General features: G+C 35.1%; 1 protein-coding gene across 1 annotated transcript in view; it reads right to left on the bottom strand.

The window, feature by feature from the left end:
* The window catches only part of NEDD4 (NEDD4 E3 ubiquitin protein ligase), a 151,969-nt gene extending 134,092 nt beyond the window's left edge, over positions 1–17,877 (bottom strand). Inside the window, exon 1 of the mRNA XM_056809834.1 lies at positions 17,802–17,877. The gene's annotated coding sequence lies outside the window, so the exon portion shown is untranslated. The remainder of the gene's footprint in view (positions 1–17,801) is intronic.
* Between the last annotated feature and the right edge of the window lie 5,102 nt (positions 17,878–22,979).

The raw sequence follows: 22,979 nt of genomic DNA, 5'->3' as shown, positions 1-22,979 counted from the left end.
ACATCAATATGGGAGCTTCCAAAGAGTCCCTATGGAATGGTAACCTGGGTTGGGTCAGAAACGGCACAGGTCAAAACTTCCACACTGATACATAGTGGAAATAAGCCTGTAAATAACTATTACACTTTTAGCTGGGAGGAAAGAAGAAACAGAAAAACAAAGAAAGAATGGAACTCAACAACCCAGTGTGTGACAAATTGTAAAACAAAGTATTTGGGTAAAAAAAACACCCTATATGTAAAAACTGCTCAGAAAATGGCAAAGTGGTTTAGAAGAAATTGGGTATGGAACAACACTTTACATCATATGCTATAATAAATTCTAAATGAAAATATGACCCTAATATTAAATTAAATATCATAACACAAAAAGATGATGAAAAGTACACATCAGAGATCTCTTCTTATATATTCTTAACCAAAGGATAGAAGCAAATACAAAAGACAATAAAATAACTTTGATTATGTCAAACATAAAAGATTCTGTATATGAAACATTAATATACCTACAAAAAAGCATGAGAAAAATGAATGTAGTTAGGATAAGAAGGAAAGCAATTGAATGGGAAAAGACATATACCCACTCCACTCCTCTGCAGAGATGGGAGGTCCACAGGTATAGTAGGATGCACACATTTTCAGTTTTACTAATTTGGAGGGAGTTTTTCCTCCTTTAGAAATGGAATTGATTATATGAGATGGCTCTCTGGTGTAAAATGGAGATTTGAACCCCGGACTTCAATCCCCAGAAGTCCTTGGTACTTCCCAGAATTCCCTATAATCTCACCAGAGTCCTCACCTGGGTGAGAACAGAATTTAATATTTAAAGGGCTCTCTGCCTCCCAAGGGCTCTCTTCTTCTGCTTCTAAGTACACGCGTCTCTCAACTCGGCATGCAAGATGTAGTAAGTGAATGGCAAGTGTTTTTCTTATTTTGTATTTTCTTATTTCCTTGATTTCTAATAATATTTAATAAACCTCATAAAATATAATATTTTTATCAATAGAGGCTAATTTAATTTTTAAACTGGGAAAGAAAAGATTACTGGGAGAAATTCAGGTGATGTAAAGAAATGAAGGTATCAATAAAATCTTATTTTAAAAATTTTTGGTTACATAAGAAGCTAATAAAAACAGAAAAAAACAAGGCAAATAAATTAGAACAATAATGGAAAAGAACAAATTAAAAGGTTAAATTATTATGTGGAGGGGAAAATACCACCTAAAATCTATTAAATCTGAAAAAAATAGAATAGTGTACGCTTATTATTCTAGAAGAAAAAATGAAAAGTTTAAGATGCTGAAAGACAAAGTGATGGTGACAGAAAAGCAGTAAGAGAAGGTACAGAGAAAGAAGCAAGATATAGATTAATGCTAGGAAATCAAGAGATGAAGGAAAAACATTAATAGACAACAGTACAAAACTGAAGAGTCTGATAAACTGTTGAAGAGAATAAGTGTTCCTCACTGTCGAATTCTATAATGTTTCAGAGGACTAAGCAAATTTTAAGGTGGCTTTGTGGTTCATTGGATAGAGTAGTAGGCCTAGCATCAGGAAGACTTGAGTTCAAATACAAATTTATTGGCTGTTTGACCATGGGCAAGTCACTTAATGCCTTAAACCACAGGAGAAGGAAATGTCAAACTCTGTTATCTTTGCCAAGAAAAGCCCATGGACAGTATTAGCATTCTGTGGTCCACAAGGTTGGTCATGATTGAACAAAACAAAACAGTAAATTTTAAGTCACTGTTTTCAATGGATTTTTAAAAATATTTTCTAAATTTACTCATTAAAGTTTCTGTATAAACCACTAGCAAATCTCACTGGTTTTGATTTCCCAATTAGTCAAGATAATTATAATCATAACTGACATATAGTGCATTGTGGCAAAGAAATATTATATATACATATTTAGCTTTCTTATTTGATCCTGACATCAGCCCCCTTCAGGTAAACCTTTAAGGTATTTTTATTTCCATTTTGGAGAAAAGGAACTGAGGCTCAGAGAGGTCTAATGACTTGTTCATGGTCACGTAGCTAGTGTCAGGGTCAAGATTTGAACCCAGACCTTTATGATTCCAAGCTTAAGCCACATTGTTTCTAACAGAAAATTTTAAAGTATAAATTAACTTTGAATCATTGTTTAGTTTAGATCTAGTTTTCCTTTTTGCTTTTAGGAAAACCTTGCACTTAAGTTGTGGATGTTGCTTATTCACTCTATTTGTGATTAATCTTTTCACTTATTTATAATTTCAAACAGGCAACAATTGTTCTATAAACTTTCCACCCCTCTGAAACCTTCTTGTTTGAATGCCTTTTGTCTTTCTATAGAGAATTTCCACCTCACTTTATATTTGACTTCTTAGCTGCTCAAATGTGCAGTTAAGCAGGGAAAAAGAAAAAAAGCACGGCATTTTCACATGATTCCCTTATAAAGGCCAAGTCCCAAACTTTAGTCTATCTCTGACAATCAAGGTTAAACATTACTCCCTCCTCTAACTTTTTTCTTTCTATAACAACAATAATAATAGCTCATTAAAAAAACATAAGTGCTTTCTAAGCACAATAACTCAGTGCAGCACATACATAGTATAGGTGTTATTATCCTCGTTTTTAAAGACCATATAATGTGTGTGTGTGGGGGGGGATCAAAGGATTTGAAGTAATAGGACCTGGTTTCAAATTCTTGCCCTACAACATATTAGCTTTGTGACCTTGAGCAAGTCATTTAACTTTTCAAGGTCTCAGTTTTCTTTTTTGTAAAAAGAGGAATTTAGACAATATAATCTCCAAGGTCTCTTCCAGTTCTAAACTCTATTGAATTACCAATAAGGCAAATAGTATTAAGGATATTTTTAAAAAGAGAAACACAGGATAACAGGAACTAGAGACAACATTAATATATATTTATTATATCATTTTCTCTAGGAATTCTATCATAGAAGTTAGCAAGAAAAGCAGAAGGAAAGATGTTTTTAAAGGTGTAGCCGTATGTTATATAGAAGTGGGAAGATTGCTTACAAAAAAAAATAACATGGAAATAGGTTTTGAGTGATAATACAGGTATAACCCAGACTGAATTGCTTTTCAGCTCCAGGAGGGAGGTGGGAGATAATATGGACCATGTGACTTTGGAAAACATATGTGGAAATTTTTTTATTAAAATTGTTTTTTAATTTTAAGTGAGGGAAATTATTAATGCCCTTAAAATATCATAGAATATACTAAAAGGAGATGGTAATGATAATTTTCTGTTTAAGAAACACCTTTTTTGTTCCAAGCAAAGCCTATAAAGATTATAGAGTTAGAATGGGGCAGCACATTGAGGGGCCTTCATCATTTTACAGAAAGGGCTACTAACACTCAGAGAGCAAAGTGACTGATACAAAGCTATTACGTGCCTGGGCAAGATAGAAGCCTAGGTCTTCTAACTCCAAACCCTGAGCTTTTCTCACTTGCTACGGTGACAATAAATGGTCAGGCAAGCTGGTGAAATACACGAGGAATATTACCTATCAACATCAACATCGATATATTCATAATAAATGAGTGGAAAAAGAAATTAAGTTGACTGAGTCAATATCATTTGTAGTCTATATAGTTTCTTTCCACGTGTGTCCTATGAATGATCATGGAATCAAAGAATAATATGATCATCTAGTTGGAAGGTCATCTAGTCCAGAGATGACACACACACAGAAATTACACAGAACTAGGCTGAAATATAATTGAGAAATGCTTAAAAATAATTTAAAATATAATATCACATAAATAATGAAAACTTCTAATTATTTTATGTCAGTATGTGGCCTACAGTTTCCTTTGAGTTTGACATTAATAATCTAGTAAAATTTCTTCATGAAGCAACAGTCTTCTCTTCCACATCCTCAAAAAGTGATTATCTAAGTTTCTATCTGAACATTTTGTGATAACCCTGAAAATATAGAAAGGCAGTGCTCCTGTCTTTAAAGTGTCAGTCAGCAAGGAAGAGAACCAGAGTATAGTACGTTTAGATCAGAATATCTATCAGAAGAGATTAACAGAAATTAACAGAAGTGAATTGAAGTTGAAGACTAAAAGTAGACTATGATTTGACAAAGAGGTGACCTAAAGAGATAGCAGTTCTAGTAGAATAATGTAGTAAAAACCTGATGACAAAGAATCGAAAATAGTATGGGTAGTGAGAAAGTGAAAACATAAGGAAAGAGGACAGTAGTAGAAAATAATAAAGAAATGAAATGAAAGGGTTGGGTTTTTTTTTAACTTTAAAGAAATGAATGCATTGATGAGCAAAAGGGAAAGAGCTTCTGATGAAGGAAAAATTGAAGATGCAAGAGATAAAAGAGATAAGTAATGAGCCAAATTCGAAATAGAAAGATGAGTCTTCCTAAGTGGTAAGGATAAAGGGCTAATGATGTTTTAAAAGTCTTAGGACCAGACTGGGAGAGCTGAGGAAGTTCACATTGGATGGCCTCAATTTTCTCAGTGAAGTATGAAGTTAGTACAGGGGACAGTGTAATTATTACTAGGGTTAAAGAGAAAGAAAAGGTTCTGGAAAATCAATTTAGAGAACAAAATAAGGAGTTGGTAAGGGAATATTAAAAGTATTATTCAAAAGCAGGTTACATGAATATCAGCTCAATTTCTAGTCAGTAGCCCTACAGCAAAGAGGAGAGAAATCAGATGGTAGCAGTTACCTGGGGATTAGGATTAATAGGTTGGGAATAGTAAATAATCAAGGACGCAAGTAATTCTAGGGCAGTAGCTAGTCTAATGAAAGGTCATGGGTAAACTCAACATTGAGAAATCTCATCATCTTGAAAAATCCAATTATTCTCATTTCTCATACCTCCATCAATACCCTGGCTATCTCTGATTAGAGGATAGACCCTCTATTTGAGAAGGGTCAGGAGAGACATTTCCTCATTTACCACCTGGCTACACCAAATTTTCACTTCTTTGGTTTCTCTAATAGCACTCATTTTGATCTTTGGCTTTTCCACCATTTCCCTATACCTGTGATGGAGAATCTATGGCACATGTGCCAAAGATGGCACACAAAGACCTCTCTGTGGACACATGTGCTATTCCCAGCAGAGTTAGTTACTAGAAAGGCAGAGGGACTCGACAAGAGTTGCTCCTTTCCCCCTTTCCACTTCACTTCCCTACCCCTCTGTGCTTCCTCTCTCCCTAAGTGGAGCACTCAGGGTACTTCCCTCCTTTTCTCCCTCCCTATTTGGGACAAGGGGCTGCAGAAGGACAGGAGGGGTGGGATCTCCTCTCCTGTCACTGGGTCTGGCCCCAACTCCTAAAAGATCTCCACTTTATTCTTTCCTTGCCCCAGCCACCACTCTGGGGAATGACCCTGCTAACACAGGCTAACTATGCTCCCTCCACACCCTACTCCCACCTCCACAGTGGGTCACAGCCCATTAGGCAGCCCCACTCCCTACATGGCTGTTGTGTCATGAGTACACCATTGTTAGGCAAATATAAGTAGCCTAAAAGGCCCTGAGGTCACATCTCTTCAACAGAGCTGACCAGAGGTCAGGTGGGGCTGTGTTGAATCAGAGTCTACAAGAAAGTTCTCTCTATGTTGTAATAAGAAGCCAACACCCCCACTACCCTTCCTTCACTTTCCCAACCCTACTAGTGAAGTAGAGTGAAGTCTTGGCAACAGCCTCTTCGTTCAGCCCCCCAGGTGGCTGGATATAACAACAGGTCTCCATGGTAGCAGAAAGCTGCTTCCCCCCAAAGTGAGCTGACTGAGAGCCCAGTCCCTGCCCCAAAACACATGGCGGGGGGGGGGGGCACTTGGTCTCGAGGGGATCAGGGCACTTCATGCAGTCTGGGGGGGGACAGGGCATGGCACAGGGTCTCTAAAAGGTTCACCATCACTGCCCTATATCTATGTCTCTTCTTCCTCTCTACTTTTCCTTGTCACAGTGTATTTCTCCATTAGACTAAAAACTTCTTGAATGTAGGGACTGCCTTACATTTCAGTATTTTTAAAAGTAAATATTTAGGGTTAAAATTTTTTTTAAATAAATTATCATCTTAAACACTATGATAACTAATAAACTAATTGTTCTCTTTTAGTCAGTGCTTTTTTCTCTTCTTTTCTATCTACTAGGTTTTAGATCAGTTGGACCAAATAACAATTTGGTTAACAGGAAAAGGTATTAAATCCTCTCATAATGAATAAGGAATGTTTTTATCTCTCTCTAAAACTACTAAATGCTTATTTCAAGTAAATGTAATTTTCAGTTTTCCAAAGGTTAAGTGAATTTCCGCTACTGCCATATTCAAATTTTTATTGTTATGTTAAATCTGCAAACCACCAAGTAAATCATCATCTTCAAGAGATAGTTATAAAATTTAGAATTTATTAAAGTTAGAATCCCCAATAATACCCATTAAATATTATGTTGGAAATTGAAGGTTATAATATTAGCCTGTTATAATTAAGAAAACCTTTGTAATTTTTTAATTCTAAGAAAATAAAAATCATTTATACTTATTCTGAATGAAGTGTCTCTTCATTCCACTTTGGATTCAGAGTCTAAAAGATAATAAAAACAATCTGAAAATGTTCACATATTGACATCAGAAAATAATGTTTGTTTCAGGCTCATCAAATATTTCTAAGTCAAACCTTTATAGCAGTTTTTGTTTGAACACTATTTAGAATTCCATTCATTGTATCATACAGTGTCACTCACATAAAAATCACTGTTGAAAAAAAACTGCTTTAACTATTGTTCTTTGTATGTAAAGCATATTCTACCCCATAAAAATGTAGAGCTTTATATATTATTTAAAACATTTCATCCAATACCCAAATGTTAACTTCTACTTCTTATGCTTGAAGTTATGGTTTCTTGTGACAAAAAGAATTCCCAAAGAATTGTACTATTGTTTATTTGGTATGTTTTTTCCAATGTTTTTAGAGTTCCGATTCCAAATAATTATTTCACTGATTTCATGACATCTTGTTCTACCTTCTCCTAAAAGGGCTGCATTACTAGCATTTTTTAAATCTAATTTAATTAAAAAGACTTCAATATTGCATCTGCTCTCTGAAAAATAACCAAGCCAAGTTCAGTGAAATTCATCACCATTAGGCTGGTTTCTAGGTAATAATAAGGTAATAATAGCTGACATTTACAGAAGTTTTATAATTTGCAAAAAGGATTATGAGTGTAAAGAGTTCCTCGGGCAAGTCACAGGTTCAGATTGTAAACTGATTAAGAGCCAGGTCTAAAGACATGAAGGTTCAAATGTAACCTCAGACACTTCCTAATTATGTGACCCTGGGCAGGTCACTTAACCCCTATTGCCTAGCCCTTACTATTCTTTTGTCTTGGAACCAATATACTGCATTGATTTCAAAATAGAAGGTAGGGTTTAAAAAAAATGAAAGAAAAAATTATTTTAAGATTATATTCTCATGGATTCTAGGACTTGTTCTCAGAAAAGAGAATAGATAGAAGACAATTAGAAGCTATAAATTCAGGAATTCTCTTTCAGTTTTGCCATGAACTTTTTCTTGGAAGTCACTTGTACTGTTTTTGAAGGAAATCAAGAACTGAAAGAGTCCAAAAGCTCAAAAAATATCATACAGAAGACTCATACCTATATAGCACAAATGTTTTTGTTAAAAAGAAAACTAGAAAGTACTGAACATGGGAAACTGATATCACAAAATGAAACTGACTATCTCTTGGCAAGTGACAGAAGGTTACCATTCTAGGAATTATTTCTGACCTAGCTCTCTATTGACGAATTCCATTTGTTAGCAAAAAAGATCAAAATCAACACCAAATTATTTTATAATGGATGTGTGATCTTGCTGAGAAATGTATTCTCTCTCAGGAAACATACAGCCAACCTTATGACATTTGTTTTAAGTTCGATGCAGAGTTCTCTCACCATGCTGGGATTTTCTTCATGTTCCCTTGACATCTCAAAGATGAAACACTTAAGACTACCCATTGGTTACCTTTTCTCTTGTCATTTGATAAGCATTATTTTTTTCATTCATGTTACATCTTTAATGATACTTTCCCCCAAAAACTGTTTTTAATGTGTTGCTGCCTATTAATACCCACAATGCAGCTCTCCATTACCATTTGGGTGATTCTCAACTTTAGTTCTTCAGTGCTTGACCTGTTCCATTACTTGAAGCTATTTAGGAGCAGTAGAGTAAATTTTTTAACTGTAATTGCGATTTCACTGGTATAAAGAACTGGTAAGGAAATTCCTTCTACCGATGCAGCTTAGCAACTGTTACGCAATTTTTCAATTTAGACTAGTTTGAGGATAAATAAGGTAAAACAAATTGCCTAGGCTCTCATCATCAAGAGTTAGGTCTTGAACTAAAGTCTTTCTGATTCTCAGGATGCCTATTTATCCAGCATACCATGCTATCTCTTGTCATAAGAATATTATTTTTAAAATGCAGGCTTTTGTTTCAGGCAGAAGTTTATAATCATTAGTAAGTCAACAACTACTAAAGACTTTAACATGTCATGACCCTCAAGAAATTTACATTATAGGGGAAGACATAAAAATAACGAGATATGTTCAAGATATATACAGAGTAGGTGAAGGTAATCTGAAAGGATAAAGCATTAATAGCTAGGTGACAAGGGGGTAAGCCTGGACAAGTCTCTTGAAAGTGAGATTTAAGCTTCATCTTGAAGGTCAGCTGCAATGAAGGTCCTATTAAGAACAGAGTTTGTCCTGGGCCCAATCAACATGGTTTCATGATTTCCTCCAGATTTGTTCAGCAACACATGAATAGGAGTAAAGAAAATGGATAGTGGGAGTAATTAAGGTTGAGGTTTGGCAAAGCATAATTCACAATAAAACAAGGGGGTGAGGGAAACAACTTTGGAGTATAACAATGAGCTGAGCTGGTTCACCAAAAGATCAAAATGTAGAAGTGAGGAGAGGATAGCCAAAGCAGAGGTGATGTCCTGAAAAAGAATTTACAGATAAAAAAAAATGGAGTTCACAGTGAGAATAAAGGTTGGTTACTGACCGAAGGTATGAGAAAAAAAACAATAAAAGATTATCATCAGTACATAAATTTTGAAGTTTACAAACATGAAAGTTGAACAGTGATGAATAATGATGGTAAGGATGTGGCCATCTCTGTAGGAGAAGTAGAATGAAGTAATAGTTCATGAGAACTAAACAAACTGAAGAACTAGGAAGTAAGGATATTTGAGGGTTTATCAGTCTGCACATGCAAGTCCCCTAGTATGAAGATAAGAGATGAGGACAAAAGACTATGGGTCAGGCACTAAACTAACTGAGAGGGGATGGAGAATATTCTGAGTCATCTATAGATAATACTTATCTAAATTTGGACTGGGTTATAAATTTAGATAACAAAAGAAAAGGCTACTCAGTCAAGGTAGCTAAGGGAGCATCTAGAAATGATAAAATATAAGGAGTATTCTGATTCCCCCACAATAACTAATAAGTATGAGGGTAGAAATATAGCCTCTTTGGAAAGGGTAGCAAGGGAAGCTATCATTAGGAGGGAGTCATGTCTTGGGGACATTTTTAAGAATGCAATTTCCTGAGGTCAGTCCAAGTTTGGAACTTATTTACTCTCCATTTACAGTATTTGTCCAAAATACATATCTTTGGGTTGCCCATTCAATGGCTTATAGACAATAGGTATTCTATATATATTTGATTTTCCTCTGTAAAGTTAGTCCAAATACTTTTGAATAATTATGTATCTCAGTAAGGAGGCTTGATACATTTAGCGGTATCATCTGGAGAGTCTTACTATCTATAACCATGGTGGCAAACCTATGGCACACATGCCAAAGTGGGGGCTCTCTCTGTGGGCACATGTGCCATTGCCTTTGCCCAAGCACAGAATTCGCCAGAGTTCATTATAGAAAGCCAGAGAGACTTGAGGTCTGGCTATTCCCCTCCCCCTCTCCACACCTGAGGACATTTTTCACATGACCTGCCCCTCTGTCCAGCAGCCCAATGGGAGCGCTTCCTCCCTCCCCTATCTGGGGTAATGCAGGGATTCATACGTGTGTGAGAGTTGCAGTTTGGGCACTCGGTCTTCAAAAGGTTCACCACCACTTCCCTATAAGGAATCCATCTCTCTTAATGTGGAGTATGAACTAGATTATTTCTATGACAATTGTAAGTATATGTACTGTCCTGCTGTTTAATACCTCAACTACTATTAATGATAAGAGGTTAATGAATAAAATTCTATTGTCCTATTTTTCAATGTATTTTTTATAACTTTGACATAAAGGAGCATATCTTGTTGGAGATCAGCCATTAAGACAGTATCTTCTTTACAAAATCATCTCTTTTGTTTATAGTCAACAGAGAGGCATCTTTTATTTCTGAAACTTTTGAGACAATTGTGTGATGGCAAAGATGAGAACTACTGTGGAATATCACTTGCAAATTTTTCTTCTAATACTTTCAAAGATTCCTTTCATACATGTACAGTTTATTCTTACAAAACTTTATATAGAAAAGAAAGTAGGTATATGTTCTATTCCTGTTACATATAGAAATGGTCAAATCTTTGATCTTATTGTCACCCACAAGTGTTACACTTATAAGATCACAAATAAAAATGCCTTTATCCAATTATGATCTCCTATCATTCCACTTTTCCAATCATGCTTTACGAAACCTAATCATTTATTATTGCTAGGACCTTCAAACCCTCTACCCCTAGTACTTTTTCAGGGCATTATCCCTATTCTAGCTACATTTTCCTTCCTTCCCAAATGCAATCTCTTAATGAACCAATTCAATTCTCATTATCCTCTTTTTGGGGCTCCCTTTACCCCATCACTGCTTATCTCAAGCCCTTGCTCCCACCACCATGTGCTGAACAGAGAAAGTCACAAATGATTGGTTCTACTACAAATTCGTGTTATCTAATTTCAACTAGATGATTTAGTCACAACTCATCTGTAATGACTGCAAAATAATACCTTTTGTCTTCTTCCTAATTGATCTCTATCCCCTTCTTTACAGCAGCAATTCCAAACCTCTAGTTTGCAACAATATTTCCTCTCCCCACTCTCAGCTAAGCACTTCTTCTCAAGAAAACAAAAACCATTCACTATTAACTCCCTCTTCTTCCCTTATCTTCAATCTGAAAATGTCTTGACTTCAATCCCCACAATTTCCTCCAAACTATGAAGATAATAATAATATAAATAATACTTATATGGCATCCACTATGTATCAAATATTATTCTAAGTGCTTTACAAATATTAAGTCATTTGATCCTCACAATGTAGGGCTATTATTTATCCCCATTTTACAACCAAGGAAAATGTAGGTAAGGGGATTAAAATGCCTTGTCCAAAGTCATATAACTAGCCAGTGTCTGAGGCTGAATTTGAAACTGAAGTCTTCTAAATTCTAGGCCCAGTGCTCTATTCACTGTGGCCCTTCTTGCAAAGGCTAAGCACTCTACAGGTACTACAGCTTGAGATAATCTCCTCCCAATTTCATTAGCAGGTAACCCCTTCAATTGACCTTTCTCTTTCAAATCTTCAATTTTCCCCAAACTACTGGCTTCATCTCTGACATCTATAAACATGCCCCTATCTTCCCCAACCTTAAAAATACTCACATTAAATTTTATCTTCCTTAGTCACTATAATCCTACAAATTCCTCCTTTTCTCAACCAAACTCCTTGAAAAAGCTATGTATTGATTCTACTTCCTCTCTTCTCTATCATCTTAATCTCTTCTATACTTTCTTCAATCTTGGTTCCAACCTAATTATTCAACTAACATAACTCTAGTTTAAATTACCAATTATCTCTTAATCGCCAAATTTAATGGCCCTTTCTCAATCCTTATCCTTCCTGCTCTTTCTGTAGTATTTGAATCTGTACTACCTCTCCAACTGCCCCTCCTAACTCCTGGAGAGTATCTTCTCTCTAGCTTTTCATGACATTTCTCTCTCTTTCTTCTCTTCCTATCTTGATATCTGACTCCTCCTCATTCTCTTTTGCCAGACCATCATCCATGCTATGCCCACTAATAGTCAATGTAATATAAGCCTCTGTCGTAGGTCCTCTTCTCTCTCTATTCTCTCACTTGGTGATTTCATTACTCCTAAGGGTTCAATCATCATCTTTATGCACATGCCCCAGATCTACATATCCAATCCTAGGCTCTTTCTCACACTTCAGTTGAAAAGCTTTCAATGTTTTAAAGTGGGTATTACACAGACATCTCAAACTCAAGATGTCCAAGTAGAACTTTTTCTCTTTCCCTCCAAATCACCTCTCTTCCTAACTTCCCTAACATTTTTGGGTATATCAACATCCAATCACCTAGGTTAGACAGCTAATGACAGGAGTTATTTGAAGCCAGGTTTCTTGACACTAATACACCAGGAGACCTTCCCTGGTCCTTGTAGCTGCTAGTGCCTTTCCTTCTAAGTTTATCTAATATCTGATGTTTATGTGTTTTTATATACATAAATATGTGCATGTTGAATATAAGCTCCTTCAGGACAGGGATTTTTGCTTTTGTCTTTGTATCTCTTGTATCCAGCATAATACCTGGCATGTAGAAGGCACTTGATAAATGTTGGGTGACATATATGTATCAGAAGTTATTAATATTCTCTTAGTAATCTTTTCTGGATAATAATAATGTCTGATATTTTCCATACCTTTGGTACCTTCCTCTCCTTTAGATATCTTGAGATTCTTTAATAATCCTTTAACAGTTTCCAGAAATTGTTACCCTCAATGCAGACTTCATCTGTATTTAACTGATTTTCTCATCTCCATTTTCTTTAATGTCATTTGCATTAAAAATTTTTTTTAACTTTACCTATTGGTTCCAAGACACAATCAATTGGGTATGGAAACTAAACATGGGGAAATAGAATGGACAGTAATACATAATAATCAAAATGGTGTAAAAAAATTTTACAAGTCTCTCTGAGATACCACCTCATACCTATCATAATGTTATTATGACAGAAAAGGAAAATCACAAAACTTGAAGGGGATATGGAAATGTTGGTACATGAATACATTGTTGTGGGAGTTGCAAACTGATTCTATCATTTCGGAGAGCAGTTTGGACCTATGCCCAAAGTTCTATAAAATAGTACATACCCTTTAGTCTAGCAATATCATTAATAGGTTTGTACTCCAAAAAAGAAAAAAACAAAAAGGGGAAGGACCTATATGTACAAAAATATTTAAAACAGCTCATTCTATGGAGGGAAAGAATTAGAAAGTGAAGGGACACTCATCAGTTAGAGAATGGCTAAGTAAGTGAATATTATTATAATGGAATACTATAGTGCTATAAGAAATGTCAAGCAGAAGGAGTTTGGAAAGGCTTACATGACCTAAAGGAGAATGAAATAAGCAGAACCACAACATTGTCTATAGAGACAGAAATACTGTACAGTGAATAACTGTGAACAATTTAGATATTCTCAACAATAAAATGAGCCAAAATAATCCCAAAGGACTCATGATAAAAAAAATGCCATCTGTTTCCAGAGAAAGAACTAATGGGGTCTGAATCTGGTCCAAAGCTAACTTTTTTCACTTTCTTTCTTAATGTGGTATTTAATTTTCCTTCCATAAAAGGATTAATATGGAAAAAATATTTTACATGATTGTATATATATAATGTATACATATTATTGTGAGATGGCTCACCATTTCCACAGGAGGGCAGAGACAGAAAGTGAGAGAATTTGTGACTCAAAATTCTTGTTAAAATGTTGTTGGGGAAAAAATAAAATAAGTCAGGGCTGTCTCAAAACAAGACTGACTACTAGGCCAACTCTCATCATTTTCTTAATTTACCAAACTGTGAGGAAAAAAAAAAGTATTTGCCAAAAGAAAAGCTTATATTCTCATTCAAATAAAAATAGATAGACTTTGGCAAAATTGGGACACTAATGCATTGCTGGTGGAATTGTGAACTGATCTAACCATTCTGGAGGGTAATTTGGATCTATGCCCAAAGGACTTTAAAAGACTGCATACTCTTTAATCCAGCAATACCACTGCTGGGTTTGTACCCCAAAGAGATAGTAAGGAAAAAAGATTTGTACAAAAATATTTATAGCCAAGGTCTTTGTGGTGGCAAAAAATTGTAAATGGTGGGGGGGTACCTTGATTGGGGAATGGCTGAACAAACTGTGGTACTAATATTGATGGAATACTATTGTGCTAAAAGGAATAATGAACTGGAAGATTTCCATGTGAGCTGGAAAGAACTCCAGGAATTGATGCAGAACAAAAGGAGCAGAACATTGTACACAGAAAGTGAAATATCGTGGGGCAATCAAATGTAATACTGCTACTAAAAGCAATGCATTGATCCAGGACAATCCTGAGGGACCTGGAGAAAGAATGCTATCCACAAAGAGAGAAAGATTAATCACATGGTTCGATGGTACATGATTGGGGATTCTGGCTTTAAATGATCATTCTATTTCAAAGATTAATAATATGGAAATAGATGCGGAATAATGATACATGTATAACTCAATGGAATTGCTTGTCAGTTCCAGGAGGGGGAGGGAAGAGGGCAGGAAAGAACATGAATCATGTAACCATGGAAAAATATTCTTAATTTTTTAAAAAGAAGATGAAATGAGATAATGGATGTAACATCTAGCAAACTTTAAAGTGTTATGTAAATGTCTACTTAGTACCATTATTGGTATACAGTATTATAATATGTAACAATATGAAACATTTTAAAACAAAATATTTGTTAAAGATATTAAAATGGCATGATCACTATTTTAAAAAATAAAAATAGCAATCTACTGATTGTGTTTCAAGTCAAGGTTGTCAACATAACACATAGCTTTCAAGTGACCAAAAAAATTAATAATAATAGGCATTTATATCATGCTTTAAAAATTTGAAAGCACTTTATCTATTCTCTCCTTAGAGTTCTAAATCAATAGTTAGGTAACTACTATAGGTATTATTATTCCCCTTTTACAGATGAGGAAACTGGGGCTTAAAGAGGCTAAGGGAATGGTTGAGAGTCCCTCAGCTACCAAGTTTCTGAAACTGATATTCTTGATTCTAAGTCCAGCACTTTATCCATGAATCATAATTCCCCTAATTTATACATTTCTTCTAATGGCTAGAATGCATTAATTACTCATTTTAAATACTTTGGCATAGTAAGAAAACATTTTTAAAAGTCATTCAATTTAATTTGTCACTAAATTGTCACAAAACTAATTTTATTATTTTAGTGATTTTTATATAGTAACAAAATAATTTGAAATTGTTCTTTTTTTACTTTTATTTTTCAAGTAACACTTATTCATTTGTAACTTTCATTATCCCTGAACAAATTTTAAAACAAAAACCAAATCCCTCAATATAGAGCTACATAATTTAATATAACAAATTCACACATCAGCCCTATCCAAAATTTTTTTATTGCATCTTAAAATCAGCATCTTGGTCAGGTAAGTAGCAATTTTCATCTTTATTCTTTTAGACTCATGGCTTATTTGATCAGAATTTTAAAGTCTCTCAAGTTATCATTGTATAAGTGGTGCTTCTAATTCTGCTCATTTCATGCTTTACTTCAGTTCATAAAGGTTTTCTTGGTTTCCTCTGAAAAATGTCTATTTCATCATTTCTTATGGCATAATAGTATGTTATATTCACATACCATGATTTGTTTAGGCATTCTCCAAAAGGAGATCTACTTTAGTTTCCATTTTTGGATTGTCATCAAAAAATTGCTATCAATATATCTGTATATATAAATATGTTTCCTTGATGGAGATGAGTCAAAGGGTAAACACAGATTTTTTCTGGGTTTAGTTCAAAACTGTTTTCCAGAATAGCTGGATCAATTCATAGTTTATCTGTTTTCCAGCATGTCCTTCAGTACATGAACATAATAATTTTCTAACTCAAAAGTTCTCATACCCTTACAACACAAGTAGGTATTCAGTTAATGAATACTGATTAATTAATTCTAAATAAGATTTTAAATTAAACCTAAAAGTAAAGATTCTCTCAATTTGTGTACAAAATTTGATATTACAATTAAGTCATTCAGTTATTTTCCTGGCAATTAGTTAACTCAATGCAACTGGTCAGCTGACAGAGAAGTGGGTGCTAGTGGTGGTGGCCAGAGGGCAAATACACAAGTACTAGTATCAGTGACTGAAGAGCAAAGATGAAGACTCCAGCAGCAATAGCTAGTGGACAGAGACGAGGACCTCAGGAACAACACACAGCAATGATGGCCCCAGCAGGAGAGAAGATGGCTTCTACTACTACTACTACTAATGGAAATAGTAGCCTAGTGGCAGAAGATGGGGCACAGGCAATTATAATGGCAAAAAGCAGGCCTACTGTAGCCCACTGCTTACTATAATCTAGAAATGAATGGACTTGCCACATTGCTGCCAGTATAATAGCCAGTGATCCTCATACAACTCCTCCAGGGTTTGGAAAATCAATGGGGTGGCATGGTTGGGTGGAGGCCTTCTTTCTGGCAACAAGAGGGAAAGCCAAAGTTCTTAGCTAGCCCCCATAAAAAGAAGGCAATAGCCCCTCAGAAGCCTTTCATGAAATAAAAATGGTGTGGTCTATTCCCTCGACCCTCCTAGGAATGAGGAGAGCCTGGCTGGTGGACCAACAAACATTTAAGTGATTAGTATAGGGCAATTTTCCCTAAACTGAGCATTGCATGAAGTGCTATCATATTTTCTATAGCCCCAATGTTCCAAGTGCTGTTTTTGTTTATGGTCATCTATTTTATATTGAATGACCCACTCTGAACTGCAAGGATCAGGCATTACCCATTATGAATCTGATTTTAGACTGTGGCCTCTCTTTTTCTAGTTTTAGCACTCTTTCCATAGCATCAGATTGCCACAAAAGTGATCTCTTTCCCTATTTAAATTTTCTTAGAGCACAGGATCGTTGTCTAAATCCCTACTGTCTTCTACTTGGTATTAAATGTATTTGTTTTATTTGTTCTTCTGTACAAATGTGATATTAAGTATAACATGTGTCTAACAGAAAGTATGAAATGGATATAGATATCATATAGATATGTGTGGCATGACTATGACATATCCATTTCATATATAACTATATCATTCCTTCTGTTAGACTACTGGCTCCTTAAGGACAAAGACTATTTGATTTTCCAGTTACTAACATAGTATCTTATAAAGAGAAGGTACCAAATACTTCATTATTTCAAAGAGTATTTTTATCATCACAAATATTCTTCCTGTTAATAAAATGGCAACTTCTACAAATTATCAGATGATCTTCAAAAGTTGCTATAATAAAAAAAATATTACTCTAAAGCTAACATAATAATAAACTTCTGCAAATCTATCTATGTTAGTCATTAAACAAGAGACATACAGGCCATCACTGAGCCCAAACAAATTCTAATCTTTCCATATTCAAATCCTTTCCAGTGTAATGTGATCTCCTGGCAAAGAAGAGTTAGCAATAGCTCTCAAATCAAAATGGTACATGAAAGCTGCCATGTACTATGCAGGTTTTATCCTGAACTAATCAATGTTTTGCCTTTGGGAACCAAAGTCACATGCCCAGCACAATGAGGTCTAGCAGTAGGACTTACATGCAAATCTCTAATAAACAATGACTTATTGAATTCTAATTAGCACCAAAATTTTGTAATCACATTATTAATAGGAATTTACAAAAAATTAACAAATACAAAATCTTTGAAAAATATCACCAAAACGTCTGTATACTTACCTAGCTCCTAAGAGATCCTTCTTTGCCGGGGATATTCCAGCTACAACTTTCACTCGCACAATCCATGAATTTTCCTAAAGTAAAATTAAATTTTTCTATATTTGAATAGAATATTTGTTAAACATGTTTAATAAAATAAGTTAATTAAATTAAATTTACCTAGAAGTTTTGTACAATTACTTTAACTAAAAAAAAAAGGTGAGTGACTAATGAATTTTGCAATTTTTAAAGTTTTTCAAATTTTCACCTCAGGAAATCAAAAGAAAGTATTACTGTCTGCAAACTTTTGTGAATATTGGATTAGGCTCTCCCCTGATGGCAACAATGAAGGCACTTAGCTCTTCCTTAATTGTGAAGATTAAATTATAATTCCTGGTCTATTTTTGGATTTAATCCCCAAAGTGTAAGCATGGTACTTAAAGTTGAGTATGGAGATCTGCCCATTTTGGATTTAATCAAAAAAGTAGGAAGATCCATTTCACACACTGAGTGGGAGGTCTGTGACCCACATGTGAAAGAGAAGGTAACGAATCAGAATTGACTGACTGCCTTCTGGGCAGTCCTAGAGAAGAGCGATGGCTGTGACTGGTAGAAATAAATATTAAGGATAGTGATGCAAGAAAAACACATCTTTAAAAGAAAATGACAAGGCCTAAAGGCACTCCATTCTTCCGGAAGTTCAACTTGGATTTCCACTTCTTCCGGAGTTCTACTGGCAGTTCTACTGGAGTGGTGAATAATTCTTCATTCAGAAGAGTGCTGACTGGATCTGTTTTCCTGGTGACCCTGATCCTTTTTTAAAAAATGTATTTATTTAGTCAATTTAGAACATTATTCCTGGGTTACAAGAATCATATTCCTTCCCTCCCTTCCCTCCACCCACCCTTCCTGTAGCTGATGTGCAATTCCACTGGGTATTACATGTGTCCTTGATCAAAACCTATTTCCATGTTGTTGATGTTTGCACAGGATGTTCATTTAGAGTCTACATCCCCAATCATATCCCCTCGACCCATGTAGTCAAGCAGTTGTTTTCCTTCAGTGATTCTACTCCCACAGTTTTTCCTCTGCATGTGGTTAGTGTTCTTTCTCGTAGATCCCTCCAGGTTGTTCAGGATCACAGCATTGCCACTAATGGAGAAGTCCATTGCATTCGATTGTACCACAGTATATCAGTCTCTGTGTACAATGTTTTCCTGGTTCTGCTCCTTTCACTCTGAATCAATTCCTGGAGGTCATTCCAGTTCCCATGGAATTCCTCCACTTTATTATTCCTTTTAGCACAATAGTATTCCATCACCAACATATGTAAACCTTGAAATTTCTCAGACTTGTGAATGTTAAAAATTTCCACATTGAGGAATCCTCCATTGGAACAAATTCCCTACTGGGAAACATTCCCCATTTTGATGTGAGAACTCGCCAGGATCAGAAATGGGAGGACCTCTACTCCACCCATACTTAAGACTGCTTTAGGGGAGAAAACTCCTTGCTAAACAATGAAAGTACTTGGACCCATGCTTATAATAAGGCAAGGAGTTCTTTGAGCCATGCCTGTTTTTTAGAATTGATACAATGAGATGCTAAGTACCTAAAAGAGTCGGGCAAGTTTTCTCTTAATGAGATTAGTTGACTCAGCTGTGTTTTCACTGGTTCAGACATACTGAGGAGATTAGTCGACTTAGCAGGAATTCAGATGGGCAGTCCTTTGGAAAACGTCTACAGTGATTGGTAGATGTAAGGACTTAGGGGAGGTGACATAGGAGAAAAACCCCTATATAAGAAAAAGCAGAATCTCTTGGAAAAAAATCCTTTTGGAGGATCTCGAGGAGGATCGCTTGGGAAGAATCTCTTGAGAGAGGCTCTGGAGAAGGGAAGCTCTTGGAGGACAATCTCTAAGGAGGTCTCACTGGAGCTCCTCTGAGGGGACTCTGTCCCTCTGGAGGCTCTGGAGAAAGGCCCTTTGGAACAGTCTCTGGCTGGAAGACTCTTTAAGGAGGACTCTGGCTGGAACTCTCTCTGGTGAAGTCAGCTGAGATGGAGCTGGCCTGGTGTCACTAGAATCCTTGCTTAGACAGACCTTGTGGTGAGAGTTAAAAGACTGACTGACTGATCTCTCTCTCTTAAGACTCAGGTCTAGGCCATGTTGGCTTAAGGCCCTTCATACTTATTTCCTTTTTCTCTCTTTCTCTCTTTTCTTTAATTCCACATTTGTATTAATTAAAATCTCTATAAAACCCAGTTGATTTGTGTATTTGAATAATTGGGAATATTTCCCTGGCGACCACCTTATATTTGATTTAAAAACCAAGACACTGTAGTAGTGAAACATATTTTCTGTGGTCAAATTTACTCACCCTCTCTTATATCTATCACAATTTATATCTTCCACCATTTTAACTCACTACAGTTTACAACATCACTCTTTTAACTTTTACAGTTTAAGGCCTTCAACCATTTAAAATCTAACACATATACCCCAATTTCTTCAGCCATTCCCCAACTGAAGGGCATCCCCTCATTTTCCAATTTGTTGTCACCATAAAGAGCGAAGCTTTTGGGGTACAAATACAGCAGTGCTATGGCTGGATCAAACTGCAGGAAGTCATTTAGTGCCTTTTGGACATAGTTCCAAATGGCCTTCCAGAATGGTTAGATCAATTCACAACTCCACCAGCAATGCATTAATGTCCCTACTTTGCCACATCCCCTCCAACATTTATTATTCTCCTTTGCTGTCATGTTAGCCAATCTGCTAGGTGTGAGGTGATACCTTAGAGTTATTTTGATTTGCATCTCTCTGATTATTAGAAATTTAGGACACTTTTTCATGTGCATATTAATAGTTTTGATTTCTTTATCTGAAAATTGCCTATTCATGTCCCTTGCCCATTTATAAAATGGAGAATGGCTTGATTTTTTTGTACAATTGATTTATCTCTTTATAAATTTGAATAATTAGACCTTTGCCAGAGATTTTTTGTTATGAAGATTGTTTCCCAATTTGTTGCTTCCCTTCTAATTTTGGTTGCATTGGTTTTGTTTGCACAAAAACTTTTTAATTTGATGTAATCAAAATTTTTTATTTTACATTTTGTGATTTTTTTCTAGCTCTTGCTTGGTTTTAAAGTCGTTCCTTTACCAAAAATCTGACATGTACACTATTCTGTGCTCACCTAATTTACTTATAGTTTCCTTCTTTATATTCAAGCCATTCACCCATTGGTGTAGGGTGTGAGATGTTGATCCAAACCTAATCTCTCCCATACGGTCTTCCAACTTTCCTAGAAGTTTTTATCAAATAGTAAATTTTGTTCCAAAAAGCTGGGATCTTTGGGCTTATATTAGACTGTCTTACTGAGGTCACTTATCCCAAGTCTATACCACTGATCCTCCTTTCTGTCTCTTAGTACCATATTGTTTTGATAACCACTGCTTTATAGTATACTTTGAGTTCTGGGGCTGTAAGGTCATCTATTTTCGCATTTTTTTTCATGATTTCCCTGGATATCCTTGATCTTTTGTTCTTCTAAATAAACTTTGTTATGGTTTTTGCTAATTAAGTAAAAAAAGGTTTTTGGAAGTTCGATGGGTATGGCACTAAATAAGTAAATTAATTTGGGTACAATTGTCATTTTTATTATGTTAGCTTGTCCCACCCATGAGCAATCAACGTTTTTCTAATTGTTTAGATCTAGTTTTAATTGTGTGGAGAGTGTTTTGTAGTTGTGTTCACATAGTTCTTGTGTTTGTCTTGACAGATAGATTCCTAAGTATTTTATATTGTCTAGGGTGATTTTAAATGGAATTTCTCTTTCTAATTCTTGCTGCAGAAATGGGTTGGAAATATATAGAAATGCTGATGACTTATGCGGGTTTATTTTGTATCCTGAAACTTTGCTAAAGTTGTTGATTATTTATACTAGCTTTTTGGTTGATTCTCTAGGATTCATTAAGTAGACCATCATACCATCTACAAAGAGTGATAGCTTGGTCTCCTCATTGCCTATTTTAATGCCTTCACTTTAATACACTTCACTAATGTTTCTAGTACAATGTTAAATAATAAAGGTGATAATGGGCATCCTTGTTTCACACCTGATCTTACAGGGAAGGCTTCTACTTTATTCCCATTGCAGATGAAGTTTCCTGATGGTTTTAGATATATACAGCTTATTATTTTTACTTATTATTATTATTTAATTATCATTAATTATTTATTATTTTAATTATTTATTAGTTGATTATTATTATTTAATATTATTATTTTTAGAAAAGGCTATTCTATTCCTGTGCTTTCTAATGTTTTCAATAGGAATGAGTGTTGTATTTTGTCAAAGGTTTTTCTGCATTTATTGAGATAATCATGTGGTTTTTGTCAGTTTGCTAGTTGATATGGCCAATTATGTGGATGGTTTTCCTAATATTGATCCATCCTTGCATTCCTGGTATAAATCCCACCTGGTCACAATGAGTAACTCTCGTGATCATTTGTTGGAGTCTTTTTGCTAGCATCCTATTTAATATTTTTGCATCTATATTCATTAAGGAGATTGGTCTATAGTTTTCTTTCTCTGTTTTTGACCTGCCTGGCTTTGGGATCAGTGCCATATTTGTGTCATGAAAGGAATTTGGCAGAATTCCTTCTTTGCTTATTCTTTCAAATAGTTTGTATAATATTGGAATTAGTTGTTCCTTGAATGTTTGATTGAATTTATTTGGAATTCATCTGGTCCTGGGGATTTTTTCTTAGGGAGTTCTTTGATGGTTTATTCGATTTCTTTTTCTGATATGGGGCTGTTTAGTTAGTCTACTTCATCCTCTGTTAGTCTAGGCAATTTATATTTTTGTAGGTATTCATCCATATCACCTAGATTGCCATATTTATTGCCATATAATTGGGCATAATAGTTTTTAATGATTGCCTTAATTTCCTCTTCATTAGAGGTGAGGCCTCCCTTTTCATCTTGGATACTGTCAATTTGGTTTTATTCTTTCCTTTTTTTAATTAGACTTACCAGTACTCTGTCTATTTTATTTGTTTTGTCAAAGTACCAGCTTCTAGTCTTATTAAATCAATAGGTTTTTTACTTTCAATTTTATTAATTTCTCCTTTGATTTTAGGATCTCTAACTTACTCTTCATCTGAGGATTTTTAATTTGTTAACTTTCTAGTTT

The sequence above is a fragment of the Monodelphis domestica genome, chromosome 1 (genome assembly GCF_027887165.1).
Source record: "Monodelphis domestica isolate mMonDom1 chromosome 1, mMonDom1.pri, whole genome shotgun sequence".
NCBI lineage: Eukaryota > Metazoa > Chordata > Mammalia > Didelphimorphia > Didelphidae > Monodelphis > Monodelphis domestica.
This window is presented reverse-complemented; position numbering and strand designations above follow the sequence as displayed.